Source organism: Lacerta agilis, chromosome 6 (genome assembly GCF_009819535.1).
Source record: "Lacerta agilis isolate rLacAgi1 chromosome 6, rLacAgi1.pri, whole genome shotgun sequence".
Classification (NCBI taxonomy): domain Eukaryota; kingdom Metazoa; phylum Chordata; class Lepidosauria; order Squamata; family Lacertidae; genus Lacerta; species Lacerta agilis.
This window is the reverse complement of record NC_046317.1, coordinates 54,805,814-54,820,091: the sequence shown is the minus strand read 5'-3', so window position 1 is coordinate 54,820,091 and position 14,278 is coordinate 54,805,814. Positions and strand designations below refer to the sequence as shown.

The 14,278-nt window shown below is 44.0% G+C and overlaps 1 protein-coding gene across 6 annotated transcripts in view; it reads right to left on the bottom strand.

Annotated features, from left to right (window-relative positions):
- The window catches only part of NFASC (neurofascin), a 160,651-nt gene extending 146,711 nt beyond the window's left edge, over positions 1-13,940 (bottom strand). For all 6 annotated transcript variants that reach the window (XM_033152781.1, XM_033152782.1, XM_033152783.1 and 3 more), the window contains exon 1: positions 13,788-13,940. The gene's annotated coding sequence lies outside the window, so the exon portion shown is untranslated. The remainder of the gene's footprint in view (positions 1-13,787) is intronic.
- Positions 13,941-14,278: the final 338 nt, after the last annotated feature.

Genomic DNA, 14,278 nt, shown 5'->3' with positions numbered 1-14,278 from the left:
CTGCATTAGAAAACTGCAGCTCTAATCTTTTGTTTAGACTGGATGAGAGGCCACAACCCAATATTTCAGTGCTCCCTTCTAGAGGATGCTGGCATAAAGGTACTGGAACAACCAACTGCTCACTTACTCTTCTACACCATTTCACCTTATAGCACCTGTTCAAATCTAATCTACATCTCCAAGAATTTGGTATCAAATCAGCAGACCAGCCTACCTTTGACAATTAAGCCATTTCTCCTCCTCTTTCTCTCTCCCCTGCCAGGGCTATTCAATTGTCTTTCAGTCACCTTTATCCCAAAAGTGATGGTCCTCCAGGCGAGGCAAGGGATAATTCAGTCATGATTGCTAAGACGACCAAGGAAACCTCCAAGCTGCTCAGGTGGGCGAAAAATGCTGCTCCTTACTGTTTCCAAGGTAGCAGACCTCTGGCCTTCAGATGCTGTGAAAACCGAACAGACTTTTTCCAGGGTCAAATATAGATGCAATGCAACTGCTGCTGGGAAGAAAAAAAATCACTCTCTGCTCACCATCCCTCCTCCTCTGTGGCTTAGATAGAGGCTCATTATCTCAAGCCCACCAAACCTACAAGTGCCACAGCAAATGAGAGATCACACCAGGCCACGTATTAACAGCTATTGCACACTCTCCTTGTTTACTCCTCCCTTCCCTCTCTGTGGATTTCCCTCGTGAATAATGCAGGAGTTGTAGTCCAAGACACTGCCCACTCTATGCTTCTCTCAGAGTCAGCTGAAAACAGGCTCAAGTGCCAGCTAGGGCCAGTCCCCATGTTCTGCACAGTGCAAGCCAGAGATCCTTGTACGGCAGCCTATTTTCTCTTGTTCCAAAAGATGCCATCTCCTTTTTGTACCAGCTCTGTTTATGAAGCTAAGGAATCATAGAGGACAGAAAACATGATGCAGAAGTTAAACTATGAGGAGAGGGTGGCAGGTCTCATTTTCATATACCCCGGGAGGCTTCTCAAAAGTAAGCAGAGCTGTGCCATAAAACAAGGCCCTTTGATCACCACTGGATAATACTGTGACGAGGGCCTCTGAGCCCCCACCCAAGAGAATATATTAGAGGTTCACTAGACTAGTTCTCTTGAGACATTTTTGTCTTCTCTGCTTCCTGAAGAGGAAGCTGTACTGATGTCCCATTTCAAGAAAATCAATTACTGGATTGGCCATAAACTCTTCTATTGGTCTTTGCTCATCCAGAGATACTCATCTTGAGTGGTTCTTCTCTCAGTGATTTGAACCTGTGTTCTACTGACCACACTGGAAGTTTTTACCATGGAGAGGCAGCCACACACAAACTGGCCACCATTTTGTTGCTGCTGTGTTTTTGTTATGGAACCACTGCAATTTTTGTAGCAGCAGGCAATAGAGGAGGCTGAGTTTTCTCCTAGTCTCCACTACAGATGCTGGCAAGTTAGAGTACTAAGTATATCTATGGACATGCATATCAAAATCTACATACAGATTGTTTCATGTTCTTCCTTTCGGAAAGCTGTTCTGGAGAGCCTTTACAGGATTAGTTTACATTGGCAGGGAACACACTGACTTTTGCTATAATATATTCACAATATGGAAATGGAAGGGCAGATTCTGAAGTTGAGGCTCCAATACTTTGGCCACCTCATGAGAAGAGAAGACTCCCTGGAAAAGACCCTGGTGTTGGGAAAGATGGAGGGCACAAGGAGAAAGGGACGACAGAGGATGAGATGGTTGGACAGTGTTCTTGAAGCGACTGGCATGAGTTTGGCCAAACTGCGGGAGGCAATGGAGGATAGGGGTGCCTGGCGTGCTCTGGTCCATGGGGTCACGAAGAGTCAGACACGACTGAACGACAACAATTCACAATTATATCTCAGTTGTTTGGAGTGTGGTGCTGATAACACCATGGTTGCAGGTTTGATCAAGGTTGCAGCTATGGGACAGCTGCATTTTCTTGCATTGCAGGGCGTTCGACTAGATGATCCTCATGTTCCCTTCCAACTCTTCAATTATATGATTATATGATATAGCTTCTGCAGGTTGTCTGGAGTACAGAGGCTATAAAAGCAGCAAATGTTGGTTCTAAAGTATAATGAGCTCCATAAAACCTTAATGCAGCTTTTGGCAACCAAAATCTAAGCTGCTTGCACTCAGCTGATGGATTTTCTAGCTCCCAACCCATGCAGGTAGGTGTGACTCATATTCCAGACAAAAGTGTGCAGCTTCCCATCACAACATGCATCACTACTTACCACTGACTCTCAGACAATTAGAACTCTTAAAGAGTTACTGTTATAGCATTGACTGCAACATTATAGTAGCCCTTTAACTCCTTTAAAGACTTCACTGTCTTGCTCACACAGTTGACTGCGGAAAGGCCTGTGCCCAAATTTCCCAATAGGGTTTAAAACAAAAAAGTGTAAATGTAAGCACTAACTGCCTGATGCTATGCATGCTTATTTCAAAGTCAGCCCACTGAGTTCAATAGGGCTTAGGCACAATGAAAACGTGCAAGGCTGCTGCTTAAAATTGCAAGCAAATGCAAACATGCTGGGGTCCAAGAGATCCTGGGCATGGTCACATAGGAAAAGACTCATCCAATTCCTTGCAGTACCGGTACTTCTCTGCACTGGAGCTGTTCTGCTGAATCACTTACTGCATTGCTGGCAAAGCCGATCGGGGAATATTCTGAGAGCATTGCAGTGCTCCAGCCCTAGGACACTCTGCACAGCCAAGCTGGCTAAGTGTTTTAAGTCATACAGCATTGCAAAACAGTGGAGGCTTTAAGAGACAATGAAAGGATAATTGCTTCACAGCAGGAGCAAATATAGCCCAAACAGGACTGCCCCTCTGTTATAGTTGGCAGCTTTTCAAACACTTAAATGTTTGTGCACTGACCCAGGACCAACTGCCAAAAAAAAAGGGATACATTTCCCCTGGCACTGAGGTCAGCATACTGAGCAAGTACAGTAATAGCAATATCCACTCACCTCGATTTGGAATGGGTTAGGTTTCTCCAAGTCTCTCTTTTAGAATTCTTGGGGAATGCGCAGACTTTTCCCAAGGATTTCCCCAAACTCAGGAAAACCCTGGCAGACTTCATCCAAAATTGCCACCCCTCTTGTTCATCAGTTTCCCTCCTCTGCTACCTTTTCTACACTGACGTGGTGGACCGGGGGTGGGGGGGGGGACGGGGATTGGAAGCTAAGAGGGTTTTTACAAGCAAAGGGTACTCTTTAAGTATCCAGTGCTGTAATAAAGGCTTCTGTGGATGTTCCTCTATTGTGAACATGATCTCTCTGTGTTAATTTTAAATTACCATTATCTATTCTGGTCAGCCCTGAGTGCTCACTGGAAAGACAGATCCTGAAGCTGAGGCTCCAATACCTTGGCCACATCATGAGAAGAGAAGACTCCCTGGAAAAGACCCTGATGTTGGGAATGATTGAGGGTACAAGGAGAAGGGGACGACAGATGACAAGATGGTTCTTCTCGAAGCTACCAACATGACTCATGAGTCTGACCAAACTGCGAGAGGCAGTGGCATGCTCTGGTCCATGGGGTCACAAAGAGTCTGACAAGACTAAACGATTAAACAACAACAGAGAGCCAGTGTGGTGTAGTGGTTAAGAGTGGTAGACTCGTAATCTGGGGAACCGGGTTCGTGTCTCCACTCCTCCACATGCAGCTGCTGGGTGACCTTGGGCTAGTCACACTTCTTTGAAGTCTCTCAGCCCCACTCACCCCACAGAGTGTTTGTTGTGGGGGAGGAAGGGAAAGGAGATTGTTAGCCGCTTTGAGACTCCTTCAGGTAGTGAAAAGCGGGATATCAAATCCAAACTCCTCCTCCTCCAACAACATCATTCTGGTCAGTATGTCAAGAAGATTCTCACCCCCTTAAAAAAACGGTATGCTGTTTATGTATGGAGAAAAATTCCAGAAATATGGGGGCGAGATTGGAAACAGGTGCATGTGAGTGTCATGAAGATGCAATGAGCATCACAAAGTTGAAATAATCTTTGACACCCCCCCCCTCACTCCAATGCAGAATCTGCAGTGCAGGATGCAGCTACAGAATCCATGAGATGACCATCCATAGAACTAAAATCATTTTGAAGTGGGGTTGGGGAAAGGACCAGAACTTTGTAGGCACTTCACTCTACCACACCCATCAAACTTGATGGGCTGCATGTGTGTCTGTGTCTTTATGTAAGCTAGTTGCTAAGATCACATAACACTTTTGTACTATCACAAAACAGAAACCCATCCCCAAACAAGAAACTGGATTATTAACTGGTGCTATCATGAGTAGGAAACGGGTTTAAACACTCCACACACACTTCAGTGATGTCCCAAAGGAAACCACTTCATACAAAACATGGGACATCTTTTCCTTCACTTTCAAACCCCAGGTTTGGCAGGAGGGGATGCTTTCCTCAGCCATTTCAAAATATAGCTGATATGGTATGTGTATGTATTTATATCCTGCCTAATAACAAAAGTTCTCTTGGTAATGTATGTGTGGGAACATTATTTACCTCCTTCTCAGGATCAAGAGGTCTCTGTCTTTTTGAGTTTGGGATAACAGGGTGAAGGGCATGGCTTGGAATAACAGACTTTGCCATGACTCTTTATATACCTGAGGCAATGGTTTCAGTGATGAGTGGGAGAGTTGAGGATGAGTGGAAGAAGAATGATAAACCCACTCCTTCTCACCATCACTTCTATGCAGACAGCCCAGCTTGTCTGTTTGGGGAATGGATGAGAGGGATAGTTGTGAGCAGGATAAGGAGAGGACTGGACTTCTCCATCCCTCCTTCCTTCTTGAAACTTCATCTCGTTAGTTCTACAGCTTACATTGAAAATTACACACCAAAAGTCTCCTCCCTCCTTTCTTACACTGGAATCCATTTGGTGTAAGCATGCTGCATGATTTTTGTGCACATACCACAATGCACCACGCATCAAGCAAAAGAGCTGTGCTTACATGTGGCAGAAAGCCATGTCCCAACAAGTGTACCTTCTGCATGCACATGTAGTAGACAACACACACATGAATTTGCCACACAGCTTGGGTAAAGTTTTCCCCAACAAAGAATGAATAAATAGACTTGTGTGCGGCAGCCCTTAAGGGTATGCGCTATATTCTTCAACAAAGCAATATATATTAATTGCATGCAAAGATTAAAGCTTGGAACTAGAGAGATAGTCTGGGGTTCTTCTTCATAGCTTATTAGAGGTTGATAGAACACTTGTCATAGTGAATGGCCTGGCATGGAACAGGAATTAATTGTGCCATTACAATTTCAACACAATTTTGTAATAGGAGTCATCATCAAGGTGACAGCACTATAGGGGTTACACTGTGCCCTACCACTGTATCAAACCACATAGTGACACCAGATGTCAGTCCAAAAGTTACTGTAGCAACAGCAAGGGACGATTTATCTAGTGCTTTGTCCTGGCATGAATCTCAAGGAAAATCAAAATAAGCATGATACAGATGGGGGTGGCGGTGGTGGAGGGAACTCAAGACGCAAAGTAGCATGTTCCCTAATAAGGAAGTCCAGAGAGAAAAAGGTGTGCAATGGGGTCAACACAGACAATGAGAACCTGTCATTCCCATCGTATCTATGGAAACCAGCAAAGAGGACTAGAGAAACAGATGAGCTGACACAATTCTGATTAGTGCTGAATTGTGCAAATTACATTCAGCCACATGTGACATCTAAACCTTGGTGCTTAGGTGCCCAATACAAATGAAGAAAGCCTCTTTTAAATGCTTCCAGACTATATTATATATAGTCAGTCAATAGTTAGCACGTACTTATTGCAGGGATATTTTTAAGATCAGGCAAAGTTGGGGAGGAAGGGGCACACATGTAATCTTGCCTGCCTTGAATATTGTCAAAAGGAAAATACACTATGCGTATTTCAACCAGAATGCAGTTACCACAGTTCCTCTGTACTGTAAGTAACAATTATGTGAGAGGGACAAAAGCAAAATGAAAGCAAGTAAGCAATAAAGAATTCAGTGTCAATCAAAGCTGTGGGGGTGGAAAAATATGCTGAACTCCCAAGTGTCACTTTAAACATGTTGGTAATCAGCATCTAATTATCAGATGCATAGGGCTAAACAGTTTTCAGAAGAACCAGCATCACATTTCTATGTGCAGTTGGCTTTGATCACAACTGAGCAATTCACACAGACATGGTGATAGACCTCTTCAGGATACAAATTTCAAAGTTAAGGGGCAGACTTCTATCCCTGTGCTGATCATCACTGCAGAGAAGGCTATTTCACCTCCCCACCCCACCCTCCCCATCCCACCCACCTCCTTCTCTTCCTAATGTCTCAACAACCAAAATTGATCTGTAAAAATGTTACATGGAAAATGCGAGAGACATTGTACACACTTTTGTAAACCAAGAAAATCTTTAATAAAAAAAAGAGAAGGCTATTTCAAAAGTACAGCTGACAGGGCCTGAGTGGGCCCTCGATTTGGTAGTAGTAATGGGCCTGCGGGTGCCAACCTGGGTCACCCAGCAGCTACATGTGGAAGAGTGGAGACACGAACCCGGTTCCCCAGATTACGAGTCTACAGTACTGCTCTTAACCACTACACCACACTGGCTCTTACAGCACTTACAAAATAGATTTACTGCTTACAATATACTGCAAATACAAAAGACACTTACAAAATAGATTTAAAAGCACAACACAGAACAAAAAAGGTTAAACTAGAATAACTAATATAACACTGAAAGAAGAAAAGGGTCGGTTGAAATATGTAGGTAGGTTTTAAGGAACACAAAATACAAAGGAGGTTAGAATGTTTATGTGTGTGTGTTCAAAATATTTCAATTGAAAGTTTTCAACATAAGAAACAATAAGAACCAATCTAACCTAAAAAGAGAGAAAAAGATAAAGAAGAGCGAAAATAAGAGAGAATAAAAAGCAAGAAATAAAAAGGGTGTATAAATTGAAATATGAATACACAGTTCAGTCTCAACTGCTTTGTTAATATATCCAAATGGACTAGATCATCTTCAAATCTCTTGTGAAGAGTGAAAATAAAGAGATTTTCAGGTCTGCATTAGCTTGTCATCTTTGTGGAACCCACGCTGCACAAGTCTGCAAGTTTATTATAGTCTTAATTATCTGAAGTCAGGATCACTTGATGTCCTGGAACTTCCTTAGACTAGGGGGTGGGGAGAATAGTACTTCCCCTTATGTACTGGAATGTGGTGGGGGGGACTGGAAGAATGAAGTGTCGTGCAAGGCAACACATTTGCCTGACATTTTGAAGCATCTGTTCAGAATCAGTAGGAAGCACATGCCTCATGCACACACCAGCTTACACCAAATCAGACCCATCAGTTCAGTAGATGGTTCCCACAGGTGCAAAGTTACCAACCTATAAAATGTTGCCAAAAAGAGTGGGCTGCTACACAATTGTCCCACGTTCAGGTGTGGCAGAACCAATTTGGAAAACAGCAGAGACCAAGGTGAGAGTCAAACATGCCACCCTAATCTCACAAGGTAAAGAGCATCCAAGTTATTCAAGAAACTGGCACACAATTAACAGGAAACCAATATACCACCTTAAATGAGACGTAAGAATTTATCATTCTGTGTGTGTTTAGGTGCTCTAAGCTGCCTTGCAGAAAGGTAGGGGATTAACTTTAATTTTAAAAAGTACTCTAAGGTAGATATTCACATTTATAAGGCATCCAAAGAAAGAACCAATGGCAAAGTGCAATAATATCCATGTTCATTTTTTTAAATGGCGGAAGAAGCACATATTTTTTTCCAAGTATCTCCTCCAAGATGGATCACAGGAATAGAAAGAATTTTAGCATGCTCCTTCATACTTGTTCCAACCAGGGTTTCTCCAGATGAATAGGGGCAATTACTGGTAGTTCCTATTCCAGGGTTAGGAATAGAGTGCCAGAGGTGCCGAGTATGCAACTGTACCCATTGTTACTTTTGAAGGCTAGAATTTCAGCAGAAGTAAAAAAAAAAATTCAACAGTTTTGGAAATCTGGTTCTATTGTGCTATGCTTTTTTCTGCCTGAACAACAAGTGGCATCAATAGTGGCATCAATAGCCAGCTCTTCTGCAGATCTCTGGATACAGCAATTTCCCATGGAATGCAGAGTGTTTGAAGTCATTCTTTCAGAATGTATTACATAATAGAGAAAGGCTCAGAGGTAGCAAGACTGTGATAAAGCCATAGCACTTCCATGAGTGTGGTGGATGGAAAATGTGCTGCTGCAACCATGAAAATTGTTGCCAGCTGTATCATTGAAAGTCTCAAATTCATGCTTAGGTTTCTTTACAATATCATAAGCATTACTGGGCTGAGGACAAATGTTTGGTGGCTGTTTTCATGCAGGGGAACAAGCAATGCTCTGCAGAAGAGTCAAAGAGCACAAGCCTATGCTCAGAGGTTAAGTGCCATTGTGTTCAATGGGGCCTACGTCCAGGTAAGGATCCACAGGGCTGCACTTGACTTTCCAATTAACACCCACTTGAGATGTACTTATTCCAAATCCTGAAAGATCAAGTCCCAAAGTATCACTCATATGGATTAGGATGTAGCATCCAACAGAATGAAGGGAGTTAAAGACCAATTCTCTGGACTTAAAAGTAATTACTGGAATCTTTACTTTCAAGACATCTGCTTGTTGGCTTTGATAGTGTGTAATCTCGTTCATTGTTAGTATGCTGAATGCATCAATTAAGTCATATGGTTTCTTACTAGCCCAATGTAAGGCTTAGTACAGCATCCTGACCCTGTAGCTAAGGTTTCCAGTTCCATCAGGGTAGGATCAGTGGAAAAGGTTCTTTCAAAGCAACAGTAGATGCTCCATTTTATAGAAGCCGGTGGTTAAACTAGTGTGATATTGAAGTTTGAGAGCTTAGGTAATCTGCTCCTCCAGAAACTTGTTCTTTCACCCCTCCAAGATATCACTGGTTTTGGCAGTAGCGACAATTCTTTTTCTTTTCTTTTTTAAGCAATAGACACAGTGCTGGGGTGGATAGAGGCACTTCCTGGGATATCGGTCATTTGATGAGTGGAGACGGGGAATAAGCTCCCTCCTCAGATGATCTGCAGAGATTCTAATTATTCTCAAAGGCCAGCCAAAGATCCCCTCCAAAATGCCCAGGTTTTAGCAAGTCTCCAAAGGATGTTAGATTATAATTGGCTACCCTCTGGTTACTTTAGAAGGGAATGATTTTCTGCTCTTTGATGACTTCTAGTCTGAAGAATAGGTCCCACAGATCTTCAACACTACATGGAGGTATTGCAAAGGAAAAATGCAAGTAAAGTGGATTCCAGTAACATTGAAATGTTGACCTTTATCCGGACATTCATTAGCACATAAAGTCAGATCTTACAAAGCATCACCGGCTGACCATCTAAGAGACCTCAACAGTCACCACCACCACCATGGCTTTCGCCTATGAAGTAACTAAAAGGTGAGTGTGGCCACCGATTTTTCTCCATTCTTGTTTTATAACTTTCTGAATCACTTTTAATTCCACCTTTCTTTTGCATTCCTCTTGGTTGACCTTGATAGACTAGAATGTACAGAGGTTTACTGCCTCATCCATTCAGCTTCTTAGCATATGTCAACACAATGACAAAGCAATCTAAAATATTGTGACATCACAAAAATGATTTCAGCTCGGGTCAAAACACAGGCAGAATGATCACAAGCAGGAAGAGTCATTTAGTTTGCAGAAGTGTGTTCGCCTGGCCTTAATCCTCATGATTAGAAAAGGTATGAATAGAGACTTGCAAGTGAAACCACTGAATTACAGTTCTTCAAGAGGTTCAAAGCTGTGGACTGAATGGAGACAAAGGATTTTTATCGCACTACATGAGTCAATTGGCTTATCACTGCAGGGAAGTCTGTGCTATCACCAACCGTCTTTCTATGTGTGAATGGCCACAGTTAATAATGTTAATTATCTACATCTGTACTTTTCTGCATGTAATTTCCCCTTTCCAAACTACACACAAATGCACACAAGTGCATGCATCACACATATATACTATACACCTGTAGCTCAGATTCACACTTCAAACACCTGATGAACTACACTGCAGACCATGAATGCTTGGGCACAAAAATAGGGTTCATCTTTAAGGTGCCAGAAGACTCTTGTTATTTTCAAAATAATGTTTTGCAGATCTTGCACACCTCTCAGAGCATCTTTTACACCCAAAGTGCCATAGAAAAGAGACATTGTATCCAAACAGGAGAGCCTTTGTTGAATCATGGGCGGAAATCCAGGTATTTGGCAGAGAAAGTACATTTTCTTGTTTATTGAAAAAACGTCCAAGACTTTCCATTACCCATTAAGAAAGACCTTCCAAATGGTACTACCATCCCTTTTTTCTTTAGTGCAAAGTAAAAGAATGGCACTGTCTGCCTCAGCCGGTCTGAGCATTGCCATCCATGACACAGCATTTCTGGCACTGTCATGATACATTTGCAGGTGGCCTTGGGGAGAAATGGTGTACCCTTCATTTCACAATTCGTACGGGAGAGAAACTAAACTGACCCTCTGTAATTTATAGGTCTTAATACCATTCTATATGTTAGCATGAACAGGGGTGTAGTTAGCTACTCCAGCACCCGGAGCAGTGGGGGCGGGGCGATCCGTGCACAGGGGTGCTGCAGTGATCTGCACAACGGGGGGTGGGTGAGCCAGAATACAAGCCCTACGCTGTCATTTTGTTCAGCAACGGGCTGCCCACAAGCCCCACCTCACTCGAGGTGACACGTGGCTCGGGCGCGCTGCAGGCCAGGCCCTGTGGTAAGTGCTGCCCCCGCAGTGTGCCATTTTGTCACCCCCCTCAGGGATGACACCTGGGGTGGGCCACACACGCCGCACACCCCTTCCTACGCCCCTGAACAAGAGCACTAGTATCTCCCCAAACCAAGGCTGCTACATCCCCTACCCACATTGCAAATCCCTCCCACCCACAGTGTTCCCTTGGCTACAACAGATGCAAGCGGTTCTGTCAAACAGGGTGCTGAGCTGAGGGAGTGCAAAATTGAGAAGATCCATCATTAAGAAGATCCATTTCGGGGTGCTAAATTTTGGCCTCACGCAGGATGCCATAATATGAAAGATTGCCAAAGTCTGCCACTGGCTGCATCTGCCTAAAGCCATCCTAGCCTCCACTCAATTAAACCAACCATTTCTTACAGGATAAGCAACAGGAACTTCCCTCTTCAGAAGCAGTATGACTCTAAATACCAGGTGCTGGGGACAAACAGCAGAGAATGCCCTTGTAAGCTTCCCAGAGGCACCTCAATGGGCATGGCTATGGAACAGGAAGCTGCTCTAGACTGGGACAAGTGACTTGTCAAAGACCACAAGCTGAGTACAAGGCAGAGGTGGAACCTGACGCTCAATAAAGGCCACAAATAATCCCCTCTACCCAAAATTCTTCTCTCCTCAAAAATTCATTGTCCATCAGATTCCTGTAGGTTAAATTAGTGCAACGTGTTATATGTGGGCTGCCTCTGAAGATGGTTCAGAAACTTCAGTTGCTGTAGAATTTAGTGGCTGGGTTGCTCACTGGGGCAAGATGGTTTGAGCATATACTGTAATACCAATCCTGGCCCAACTGCACTGGGTGCCAATTTGTTTCTGGGCCTAATTCAAAGTGCTGGGTTTGACCTATAAAGTGTTAAATGACTCAAAGCTGCAATACCCCAAGGATTGCCTTTCCCCATATGAACTGATCTGGACCTTGAGATCACCATCTGAGGTCCTTCTTCATGGGCCTCCTCTACAAGAGGTCTGGAGGGCAGCAACATAAAAATGGACCTTTTCTGCAATGGTTTGTGGAATGCCCTCTGCAGGGAGGCACTCCATCTACATATCTTTAGGCGCCAGGCAAAAACATTCCTCTTTGGCCTTTGGCTAATTAAACAATCTGTGGCCTTTTGAACTGTGCGGTTATTGTCTTTGTGGGGTTGTTGAATTTTTATTATTATTTATTATTGAATTTTTGTTTTTTTATATTGTAAACTGGTCTGCGATTCCTGAATGAAGGATTGCATACAATTTAATTAATAATCATCATCATCCCCGCATAATCAATTCCTCTTCAATTTCCACAAAATATTCCTTTCCCCTCTGCCTTCCCAGTTTCCCCTCATCTCACTCATGCGTTCCTAGAGCTCTCCTTCAGTGCAGCCCAACCACGTGTAACAACAGTCTGACCTCAGTTGCCCAGCTTCCAGCTGAAAGGCATAGGATCTGAGAGCAAGTGAGGCATGAGACTTCAAATGGTCAGCCACTGTCCAATCAGGAGCCATCCAACATGCCACTTAGTTCAGTCAGCCTCCATTTCAGAACACCTCCACCTAGCAACCCTAAAGATGATAATCTTTCACTGCAGGGGTAGAAGGAAGGTGAACCTTAAGAATCACTTTCTGTGCTCCTTTGCTGGACCATGAGATCCTAAAATACAAAGCAAAGCAAAAGGACCAAACAAAGGCAAGGCAAGATGGTGATTTGGCATGGTATTGTCAAGGTTCAGCCCTCCCCAGACCAAGGCGACAGGACCCCACCCCCTCAGCAGATCTCTACTGCCAATAACCCTGAAGATCTGCTGGATCTGCATATCCCTGCCTAAGGGCTGGAGGTCCCTGCCTCAGGCCCCTGGGATTGTGACTGGCTCCCAGACCCTCTTCCATCTACTCCAGAGTCACAGAAGCAAAGGAGATGGTGAGCCAGGCAGAAGCTTCAGATACACCGCTGGCTTGCATGTGAAGCTTCTCAGGACAAGAGGGGAGTGCTTGGAAGCATTTGCCTGGATCAGGACCAGGAATGGGCAGAACCTCCAGCTCTTCTATAAGCTTCCAAGCTGAGCAGTTTCATTGCTAAAGTGTCAGCCTTCCTGACCTGAGGAATATAGATGGGAAGGCTTGCTGGCAAGTGCATGTTAACCTGCTGGAAACCACAGGAAGGGAGAGTGCTCCTGTGCTCATGTTCTGCTCCCTAGTTTCCCACAGGCATCTGGTTGGCCACTGTGAGAACAGAATGCTGGAGGAGCCATTGGCCTGATCCAACAGGCTGTTCTTAAGTTCTTAACTGCTCCATGTTGCAAAGCTTTTACGCACACATGGTGACTCTCCTTACTTTGCTGTTATAATTTCCCATGAAGATCCTCTGCCTTGTGTGGAGAGGTTCCATACCAATGACAGAAGATTTTGCCGGTGATAAATTAACTCTCTGTGACCAATAGAATCCATATGGTGAGCTGGGGAATGACTGGGCAAAGGGAAGCAGCACATGTAAGCAGCTTGCTACATGCAGACCAATCCGTGATCTACTAAATTAGATACAAGAACTTCTGTTTTGTTTAGGTAATACTAACACTCAAAATGGTGGGGGGGGCACTCCTCATAATTCACCAAAGGTATGGGGAGGATCAGAACTGCTCACATCTCCTGTCCACATATACTAACCACACTTCTCTGTGTTAATGAGGGGCCCACACTTGCACTGTATACACAGAGGGGCTCCTCAGCAAATATATGACCACTGAGACATAGCCAGCATCTGAGGATGTGGCCCCACTTCCCCATGTAGTCAGTAGATGTGTGCTGGGAGAACATCTGAACAGTCCAAAGGTCTTAGGATAATAAGTTGCTGGTCTATAGGTAGTTTCACACCCCTAATGCCAAACCAAGGATTTTTCAAACTTGAGGATGGTGGAGTTAGAGAAGACAGAGCCATAATGCGCCTCTTACCTTATCAAAACGGGTTGCTCACGTGTTGGGTGACCAGAAGAACTGGCAGGAAGCCACAGAGCCCATCTTCCATGGCTTCTCACCCAATTCCAGTCAGCAGAGCTCAGAAGGCACTTGGGGAATGTTCCTGTTTGATAGTTTGTGGCCAATAACTTGGTGATCTCAGCCTAGTGATGGTCAACATCACTACATCATAAAATGTGTTGTCACAATTGATGCTGTTGTTAGTGCTCTCAGAGGCCCAGAATACAGAAAGATTCCAGTTAAACTATCATTTACCCAAAGGGGAAAAGTCACCTTTAGTTATGGAAATAGCCTAGGGAGTTGGGGTGGGGTCATTGCTGGTGGAGGTGGGGTGGGGTCATTGCTAAGAAGGCAAGGTGATTTAAATCTCATCTAAGTTTTGCACTCATCTGATAGAACAATGGCTTGCCTGAGTCTACTGAATTCATCCCCTCTCTGCAGTACCAATCTACCTTACAGGATTGTTG